The sequence below is a fragment of the Frankliniella occidentalis genome, unplaced genomic scaffold (genome assembly GCF_000697945.3).
Source record: "Frankliniella occidentalis isolate FOCC.00 unplaced genomic scaffold, Focc_3.1 Scaffold221, whole genome shotgun sequence".
Classification (NCBI taxonomy): Eukaryota; Metazoa; Arthropoda; class Insecta; order Thysanoptera; family Thripidae; genus Frankliniella; species Frankliniella occidentalis.
The window spans coordinates 385,277-395,909 of record NW_026267347.1 but is presented as its reverse complement, the minus strand read 5'-3'; the positions used below and the strand labels follow the sequence as shown (position 1 = coordinate 395,909).

Here is a 10,633-nt window from a genome sequence, read left to right as displayed (position 1 = left end):
TTGACATTTGCGATGGTTCCCGCTGTCGTGAAGTTGGCGGGGCCCGTATAAACGCGTCGTTACCACCTATAAAGAGACGACTATTGCTTTTGTAGCCTAGACGGTTTGAAAGTGCAGTTTAAGAACAGGTTTTCGGCGTGCTCAGATTTAATTGTGCGGCACTGGGTCACGCCGGCCTAGATTACATATAGCTAGTACACTTTAGCGAGGGAGTGTGGGTCTCATTGATCCGATTTAGGGGCACGTCCGGAGGTTCTACATGTTTGGTTCCGACTCGAAAATCAAGCCCTTACCTCAGTATTACCAACGTCGGTGTTCAGATGTTATTTGAAAAAGTCGAGAAAAAATGAACTCTACGATAGCGAAAGCGTGAAAAAGGTACCTCACCATGAGTTTAAACATTCCCAGCGATTTGTACACCATCAAAACCATAGAATCGATACTGAACTCGTCCAGAAGCATCAACTCACAAAATCGACCAATTTCGACAAAATTTCTACTAAAATGACCCAAAATCAGCTCTAATTTTTGCTGGAGAGCTTTTTCCGTTGCATTTTCGAGTTCCACAGGTCTGATTTAGTCGGAATCCACCCTCACAACGCATGTGGGTCGGTGTGGTCATCATCGAAATTTGGGGGTGATTTTATAACGACTCCTAACTACACCCCACTTTACATGCGCCATGAAAAAAGTACCCCACCGACATTTCAACCATCCCTAGAGGTTTATACATCTTCAAAACCATAGAATCGATACCCGGCATGACCTGAACTGTTAATTTACAAAATATACTAATTTAGGGCAAATTTTCTCATAAATTGACCAAAATTAGTAGTAGTTCTGGCCGGAGAAATTTTTTCTTGCATTTTCGAGTTCCTTGGGTCCAATTTAGTCGGGATTGACTCCCGGATGAAGCCTGTAGCTCAATAGTAGTGGCGTCGACTTATAGGGGTACTTTTCTTCTCATACTGCCCCCGAAAAAACTACCCCCGCAACAAAATTCAGATAGGTGCTACGGGCCAAATCAAACATTTGGGTGTTAGGAACAAGTGTGCAAAGTGGCTTGCAGGTATCACAATTTGCAGTATCCATCTGATATTCGGGTTGTACCGCTAGTACTATCCATCGAATTAACGTTTTGTCGAGAATCTTTCCAACAAAGCTCCGGTAAGTGATATCACGAACTCTTCCCCAGCTTCCAAATTTGTAGTAGTGGCCAAAACGTCCTTGCATGTGTTTAAAAAAAAAAAAAAAAAAAAAAAAGCAGAAATTGAAATTGCACTTTATTGTAATTATATCTTTTGTTCTACTGTTCACTACTGTGGTATTTTGTTTCTTTCAGAATTCTGACGTTGTAAGTAACAAATTTCCTCTAAAGGATGTAACCAACACATACTTACGTCAGAACATACCCCAGAATAGTGAAACATCCTCAAAAATATGTTTCGTTGTGAATCTCCCTAACGAAGGCCAAAACACCTTATCAGATTTGTTTGTTTTACTAGAAAATTGATATTGTAGTATTGGGGGTTTTGGGAGAGCCAAGATCATGTGAACAACAGATCGCATGAGTGGTAAATGGCGACGAGTCGAAGGCTCGCGCCTCTATTTATTCAGTGTTTGGCATAACAACAAGAAGAACAAGGCGATCGTAAAACAATTAAAGGTTCAGGGGTCTGAGTGTAGGTGTCGCCTCCATAGTGATCACTAGTGGCCGTGACTGAGGGTATTCTGCTGTAACCTGGTTAGGTTAATGTTACCATAATACTACAATATTATACTTTAAAATTATATGTTTTATTCTTTACCTACATTTTGCTGTCAATGGTATATTGTTCCTTTTGGAATTCTGAAGTGAACAAAACATTTTCTGTGAAGGATGTGACCAACACATCCCAAGGCCAGAACCTTCCCAAGACAGCTGTGCAACAAAATTTCACTGCAACATCCTTACAGGTACACACGTAGTCCTTCAATTTGTTTCAGTTTTTTTTATCCACAAATTTTTAAATTTTTTGTACAGTGCACTATTTATTGATTTTCTGACAGGTTTCAAATACTACTAACAGCAACATCAAGTCTATGAAAACTTCCTAACAGCCAGAAGTCGTTGTCTCTTCAAAAAAATAGATCACTTTCACTGGCTAGAAGGTCTAAACAAATTGGCACTGTGCCTTCCCAACGCACCGAAGTAAGTGAAAGCTGCTAGAAAGGTACGCTTGTTTTGAGTTTTAATAAAAGGCTATACTTCAAATATCTATTTTTTTTAGGTCTTACCAGACGCCACTGCCGCTGCTCATCTAGTCCCACAGGTATGTTCTGTAATACATATTAAATTATGTTGACTGATTCCAGGATTTATGTTTATATGCTTTTGTATTTATTCTGCGATAAGGAGCAACGGGTATCAAAATCTTCAACTGAAACAAGCCCTGTCAATTTAAAAGACATTCTTGAGGTAACTTATTCTGCCTTTGTAATCTGCCTTACTATTTCAAGTCTACATTTCTGATTTTCCTGTTTAATCACATCTGATAGGATCTGCTTCCACCAACCTATTCCTATCCCATAACTTCAATGGAACCATTAAAAGTGTACCATAATCAAGACGGTGATGAAAGCTATATGTTTATGGCAGAAGTCAGACCCAATATAAAATCCAAAGTCGAGGCCTTCGAATGGTTGAAAGACTGTACTACCAACACCTCCACAGATTGGAGAGTTCGTCCCAATTTTTCTGAAAATACCAAATGCATTATTTTCAAGGTATATTTTGCCTGCTTTAGGTTTAAATTTTTTGAAACGTTTGAGGAAGTACTTTTTTTTCTTTTGATGCAGAAAGGGTATCGTTGCCATAACTACAACATGGCACAATATCGAAAGGACAAGAAGAGTGTTCACAAGAAGCAAACAGAATTTGTTGCCTCTGTGATGATAACTGTAAAGAACTTTAACATGGCCAGGTATGTGTTTATTAGTAATCTAAATAATTTATTAACAAAATCAGGACTGTACTGTATTATGTTATTTTAAAATATTCCGCTTATGCCCCACAGAAGCTCAGATGCCCTTTTGAAGAGTTATCCCACTGAAATTGTTCTCCATCGCTGTCACAATCACCCCTTGAAAGCTGCTGACAGCTTAAAGCACCGTCGACCATCAGATGATGTAAGGAAAATATGTACAGACTTTTTCCGTAATGGCCACTCACCCTCTGCAGCCTTGCATACGCATCAGTTGCAATTAAAAATGGAGAGCGGTGATAATTTTTTTAAAGTTTTGGCTGCTCGGCTGTATTGTCCCAGTCTCTAATGGTGCTACAACTTATACAGAAATAATTACAATAAAGCGTAAGGCCCTCTAACTGGTGAAGGTATGCTAGCTTCCCTAAAAGCTGCTGCGGAAGTTTACAATCAAGAATGTGGCTCTACATGTGCCGTCGTAGAAGTTATAGAAGAGACAAAAAATGTTGTTGCTCTCTGCACTCTACTAATGAAACGAGTACACCAGCTGAAGTCTAGCAGTTAAATGGCTTTCTTAGACTCTGGTGGCGTGATGGATCGTCAAAATAATACAGCTTACAGTGCTGCAGGTACTTTGCCAGAGGGTCTCATAATAGCCAGCTCTGAGTCAGAAAATGCTATATATGAAGGATTGAAGATGCTTATGAGTATTGTTCCCCCTGAGGCATTTGGAGGAAGAGGCATCCTGGGGCCTCAGATAATTATGGCTGATAACCAGACAAGTGAAAGAAATGCACTCTGGTTGATATTCCCTGAAGTTCTTCCTCTACTGTGCTTGTTCCATGTCTTACAAGCCACGTGGAAGTAAATATGGGACAACAAACACAAAGTTGATGGCAAAGACAAACTTGAAGTGTACATGCTTTTCAGAGAGGTATATTATGAATTAAATGAAGATGAATTTTAGGGAAAATATGAGCTCTCACTGTCCCACAATTTAATGTGCAAAACTTCTGTGCTGAAAAGGCTTTTGAAGGATTTATATGACAGTGCTCCTGAATGGGCCCTTCCCTTCAGAAATGATCTGCTTACTAGAGGTAACAGCACTAACAATTACTCAGAAGTCACTGTGAGGCAAGAGAAAGATCAAGTCCTCCAGCGTTTGACGGCTTATAGTCTGGCCCAACTCTTTGATTTTTTCACCACTAGATTAGAAGCCTATGTTCAAAGAAGACTTGCTATGGTTTTGAATGGCCGTCAGGAGAAGTACTGGAAGTCCAAGCACTTTGTCCTTCCTTCTAAATTAGTTCCACTCCGGTGTGAAAAAACATCCCATGAAGACTTGTATCTAGTCAAGAATTTGAACCAAAACTCCGAGTACATTGTTGATATGCTGCACGAAGTTTGTAGCTGCCCTGTAGGAAGGAATGGTGCTCCATGTAAACATCAAATGGCTGTCGTCTAACATTACAATATCTCCTCAACTCAGTTTTTACCCGTTGACCTTCAATCAAAATAAACTCTCCATAAAGTGATGACCACTGCTCCTCCATCAGCTGAGTGGTATGGGCAAAACCGCGGCGGAAAAACATCACTTTTGCTGTAGTTTTAGTGGTATTTGAATACCTTCTCGTTGTATCAGAAATTTAAGAGTCACATCATTTTAAGGGTAATTTGAAGCCAGAATTTTTGATGTTATTTACAACATAATAATGTACACACTTTTCCTTCTACAGTCACACAAACACGCTAAAAGTCAGTTCCGTTCGGCGTCCGTCCGTCACGCATTTTCGAAAGCCCCTAGATTAGGAACACGGCATTGCAGAGCGCAGCGCGACATATCACTAAGTTCGTCTGAGAATTACCTATAAGAGTGCTACGTTTAGTATTTTCTCAATGCTGGAAAAAGTACAAAAAAGTGACAAAAACTAAGAAAAATGAGTGTGACGGACAGACAACACTGTCGCGGTTTTGCCCGTATACCTCCCTGAAAGCAGGGCCCTTTGTGCCAAGTCAAATAACTAAAATACCAGGTACTTTTGATTTCATTATAACATATTTGTGCTTTCAATATTTAATATTTCATAACATTTTACGATTTATCTTCTTTTCGTCAGACATTTCTTCAGTATACATTGAGCAAGCACCAAGCAACCCCTGATGACGTAGCTCTCAACATGGATTTGGCACGAAATAGTCAATCAACAGGTACATATTTCAATGCATGAAATTCAAAATCATATGCTCTATTGTCATGTATTTCTGTTTAGTATATTGTAGCGTCAGATAGTGACTGAGTAAAGGAGACACAGGAGGCACTGGATCAGTGGATTTATTAGTACTAGCACGAACGATACAGGCACGGACGAACACGACTGCACTCGACCGAGACTGCAAGCCGACTGAGCCTTGGACTAAGCTCTGTTGCCTTGCGCTGTGACGCTCGCTGCTTTCAAACAATCCCGCGGTGGTCCCTAGGAGAGGCTAGCTGGCGCTAGAGGCCAACTTATGAGAGTGTCAGCGTTGCTGATCAAAGGGCTTTACTTGTCTCTAACATTACTAGGCTGTACCATTTGCGTACATCGGCTTCGCCGATTTTTTTTAAAATTTTTCTTTTTACATTTTTTTTTAATTTTTTTCTTCTTACATTTTTTAAATTTTTCAATTAAAAGTAATACTCAATGAAGCTGTAAATCAGTAAATCTGATTGTACGATTACAATTTGACATGTGATTGTGAATAAAACATATTGCAATTCCATAAACGAACAATTATGGACTTTTAAAAATAAAATGGAGCAAACGTAAACTAACAAAACCTAACTCAATACAGGAAATCACTAATCACATTTATGTTCAAACTTTTAAAAATAAAATGAAGCAAACCTAAACTAACAAAACCTAACTCAATACAGGGAATCAGTAATCATATTGTAGTATTGGGCGCTTGGCTGTGCCGAGCCAAGTCTGAATGATTACAAGTCAAAGTCAAGTGGAAGTGTGGCGAAGAGCCCTGGGCTCCAGCCGGCTTTTATTCAAGATCCCGCGCCTTGCGGTGCACAATAACGTGTTGATCGTAAAACAATAATAGGAGTTAGTGTCAGGTTTGGGTTTGAAGGTGGCGCCACCAAGGGTAAGAGTCGAGTAGGCCGTGACCAACAACTGCAGTCGTCTGCTATGTTATGATTGGCTTGACAGCTTAGGTTATGGTTTTCTATGAGAGGTTTAATAAAACCTCATAATACTACAATATTATGGATTTTTGTAATCAGTTTAAAATTTTGGGCACAGTCACGATTCTTAAAACTTATAACTTCCCCGCCTAGAGGTTGTGTACAAGTTAAAATAAATACGTAAATGTACGTTGTGTAATAGGAATAAATGGCGGAAAAACAAGATGCAAGAAAAATACTTTATTCAAAGTACAAGTTCACTCCATGTCAAACTTCAACTTTTTATACACAAAAAAAAAACAATTATAATTTATAAACTATACAAAAAAAACATAATTATACTATGAGATCTGCTCATAACAAAAAAACAAATAAACTAAAGCAAGTCAATAATACTAATTATCTTTCGGCAATTTAGAAGGACCAGGTTCTTCAAAAGAGGAAGAGGATTTCCTCTTTAGAGTAGTTGCATCTTCCCTTTGCACATCTTCTATTAGTTTCATGCCCTCCAAAGTCTTGTTGTTGGCCTCTGTTATGATAAAAAAGAGAAAGAATTTCAAGTTAAATTAAAACCAAACAATAGACTTTGCTAATGCACATCAAAAAATTATTTAGGCTTTATTACCTTCATCACCCTTGAGAACGCAAACATGAAAGGTACTACCTACAATCCCGTACATCACGAGTCTATGGCTATTCTTCTTATTTTTGATTTCCTCATTCCAGTCTCTTACTTCTTCAACGGTCTTATTGTCAAATTCGGATGGCAAGTACGTAACCCATTTTAGGCCTATGTCCTCATAATAGGCCAACAGTTTGATTGGTGTTGTCATTGTACCATCGGCTGATTTCACTTTGGCCATCCCACGTTCGAGGCGATAAAAATCAATCGAATATTCCTGACCACGTACTAAGTTGTTAATGTTTCCTGCACTATTTGACTTTTTTGCTTTACCAATATGCTTTATTGATTGAATTGACTGATTTGTAAAAAGTTGTAAGCAATAAAGCAGTACAGTAAGGCTGAAATGGAATACGATTGAGAATTCAAACATCCTCATGAAACAATTTCGCTATTTGACAGTTGACAGTTCTACACTATAGCACTGATTGAAACCGCATTATATAGTGTAAACCTGTCTATTCACTTTTAAACTTTAGTGCAATTCCACTTCAATATCGTTTCATAACTTCATCCACAAAATTTCTGTACTATTAACAACACGTATTGTTAGAAGTTAGAGCTACATTACAAGTGCTTAGCGGTAAAAGTGGAAGCGCCGAGAGCAATAATTTTAGGCAAACGTGTATGCAGGTAACAAACTAATACACACGTTAGTAGTATAGATGCCCCCATGTCCCCCGCCGCCATGTTTATGCCCCCATGTCACGTATGCCCCATGTCCCTTGTCGCCCGGGTACTCGTACCTCACCTAGATCTTAACAGGTGGTAACTCGTACCTAACCTAGGGGCGTAAGTCGGTCGGCCATGTTGGTATTATCAGGGGCTAACTCCGTACCTAGCCCTGTCTTATCAGGGGGCTTAACTCGAACCTAACCTAGGGGCCTAAGTGATCGAGGATGAACAGAGCATCTTATCAGGTGTTAACTTAAGTAGAGCATGTGTGATCGAAGATCGTATGTCAGGGTGGCCGAGTGGTTAAGGCGCCTGCCTCAAGAGCAGGTCCCCCCCTGTGGGATCGTGGGTTCGAATCCCACCCCTGACATTTTCCGCGCCCGGTCGCGCGCCGTGTGTAAGTGACGCCGCTGAGCACCGCGGAGTGTATTGTGCGGCGCGTATGAAGATCATCTCGAGAGGTAAGTATTTTTTTAAAACATTTTCTTTGGAGTGTAGTCTTTGCTTTGTGCTTGCTGCCTCATGTCTTTTCCGCAGGTGAAACAGAAAAGTATGAATGTGCATCGAACGGGCTCCGAACCCGCGCCCTCCGCATGGAGGACAGTGCCTCAGCCCACGCGGCCGACGCGTCGCAGTGGGGCTGGCGCGCAGCGGAGCCATCTGGAGCCGGCCGGCCGGCGGGGCGGGCGCCGTCTGTAGCTACCCCTTCCACCCGCCCAGCGTCTGCCTGTCCGCCGCCGCGTAAGCCGCGTGAGTGGGTAAGATTTTTGAATATTACCTTTTGGTAATGGCCACGAGGGGCGCCACTGTCGCGCGCACTAATTGGTCGACGGAACCTTTTTCGAAAAGGTTTTCGGAAAGGCGGCGGCGCCGAGCGGGGGCGTGGCGGGGATCACGGCCGTGCGCTGCGCATCACTTCATCTCCAGCCGTCAACAGACGAATCTCGTGCTCGTGTCTCACCATGTCCGTCAGCCCGATCCATGACCCCGACGTGCTGTTGATCCGGGTCACAATCCGAGAGGTTGCCGAGATGGATCGACTTTTGGTAAGTACATATAATCATCAAGTGTTGTGATAGGGAAATATGTGAATGAGATTAGTTCAATGAGTGAAAATCGGATTGTGTCGTGTGTGTGGCTGTAGAGGCTTGCTGTTTTCTGAGGGCGTAGGGAGTGTTTTTTAGACTAGAAGTGTGAAAATTTGTGGTGATTGTGAGTGAAATTTGAGGTGAATTTGAGTGAAAATGATCAAAGAGTCATTCCCTATACCGGTCGGCTCGCGCTCGGCTCGGCTCGGCTCCGCGCTCGGCTCGGCTCGGCGTTCGGCTCGGCTCGGCTCCGGACGCAGCTTCGTTCAAGTTTAACATCGTGATCAGCTGAGAGGGTAGTTTCGTTGAAATTTTGAAAGTCGGGTGCGTGTGTGTGTGTGTTCGGGTGTCACTCGGCTCGGCTTGGTTCGCCCGGTCGGTGGAACGCGGCAGGACCGTGAGAAAAAGAGGGAGGGTAGTCGGGGCGTTCGAATTTGTGTTCAAAACGTGGGGTTCAGATTGTTGCTACTTAGAACGTCGGGTGTGTGTGTGTGTGTGTGTGTGTGTGTTCGGGTGTCACTCGGCTCTTCGCTCGGGTGGTTGGAGCGCGCGTTCGCGCGATCAGCTGATTGCGCTCGGCTCGGCTCGGCTCCGCGCTCGGCCCGGCTCGGCTCGGGGCGGCTCGGCTCGTCCGATCTGACAGGACCGTGAGAAACAGAGGGCGTGTAGTTGGGGCGTTCGAATTTGTGTTCAAAAAACGTTGGGATTCTGACTCTTTATCGAACTTCGGCTGTGTTGGGGTCAGCCGCATTGGGCTCATACGAGCGCTCGCGTGATCAGTCGAGCAATCGCGAGTTTTGACACTGGCTTTCCTATTATTACAGGAGGAATCTTTGAACCCCATTGAGGGTTTGCGTGAGCGCGCCGTCGCTGCGCGCGAATTTTTCCATGATTTGGATGTTACGGAAGTGATGATCCTGGACGCGGCCGACGCGCTGGTGGAGTTGAGGGAGGGCCCTCCACCCCTCGTCCCCATCGCGGAGGCCGCCATCGTCGCCCCTCCAGCTCCAGCTCCATCCGCCCGCCGTCGAGGACTTGCCCCCGTTGGTGTGCATAGACACCCCCGGTGTGTCGCCGCTCCCCGTCCTCGACGTCAGCGAGGAGGCCTTTAGCCCGTAAGTATGTGCATTCTTGTTTTTAGGTATTTTCTAGCTCCCCCCCGGGTCTCCTGATGGCGCCGTCGTTCATGTGGATGCAGAGGTCCGTCGCGGCTGTGTCCCTTTGTTGTGCTCCTCGTTGGCCTCGTACGGGAGGCCGGGCGGAGAGCTGGTGTCGTGTCCCTCCAGGTGCCGGTCATGTCCTAGCTCCTCCGGGTGCCGCTGGTGATGTCGCTCCTGCTGCGGGTCGTGTCCCTCCAGGTGCCGCTGGTGCTGAACCTGAAGTAGACCGATGTGCTCGTGGAGATGCTGCGGTTCGCGGTGCTGAGCGTGCCACTTGTGTGCAAGATGAGGTGGGGGGGGGGAGGGCGGAGAGCATTTCGAGGACACCGTCGTGCAGGATGAGGTGGTGGAGGGCGGGAAGCGCGTCGGCCTGACGAAGCTCGAGGACAGCGTCGTGCAGGATGAGGTGGTAGAGGGCGGGCATGTCGCGCAGCGCGTCGAAGTGGTGGAGACGCACGTCGTGTCGGAGAGGTGTCGGAGGGCGGGCAGCGTGCCCTGGCTTCGTCTGATGTGTGTTTGATCTTTCTGTTGGTTTTGTTCACAGGCGCCAAAACCCAAGAAGAGGGGGTCACGGGGGAAAGGAAAGAAGCGGTCCCCAGAACAACTGGCAGCAGGGGCAGCCGAGCCTGTACTCCCCCCCACCAAGAGGGCTAGAGAAGAAGTACAATTGAGGGCCTCCAAAATGAGTGTGAGTATAATCATGTCCTCTGTGTGTTAAAACGAGTGTTTGCATTCTGATACTAATACTGGTTGTTTTATTACAGGATTCCCTGAGAGCCCGCCTGGGGCCCAAGCGTTAGTGGCTTCTTTTATTTCATCTTTCTTTGTGTGAGGCCAAGCCCTAATGGCTTACCTTTTTTAAAAGTTTTGTGACTGTTTTTCGTTATTTTTAA

At 44.1% G+C, this 10,633-nt stretch overlaps 1 non-coding gene and 1 pseudogene across 1 annotated transcript; both read left to right on the top strand.

Moving 5' to 3' along the window:
* The first annotated feature begins 3,528 nt into the window (after window positions 1-3,528).
* On the top strand, window positions 3,529-4,524 carry LOC127750614 (uncharacterized; annotated as a pseudogene).
* A 3,253-nt stretch (window positions 4,525-7,777) lies between these two features.
* Window positions 7,778-7,862, top strand: Trnal-caa (transfer RNA leucine (anticodon CAA)). Its single transcript has one exon. It is a non-coding gene; the product is annotated as a tRNA-Leu (tRNA).
* The last annotated feature ends 2,771 nt before the right edge of the window (window positions 7,863-10,633 follow it).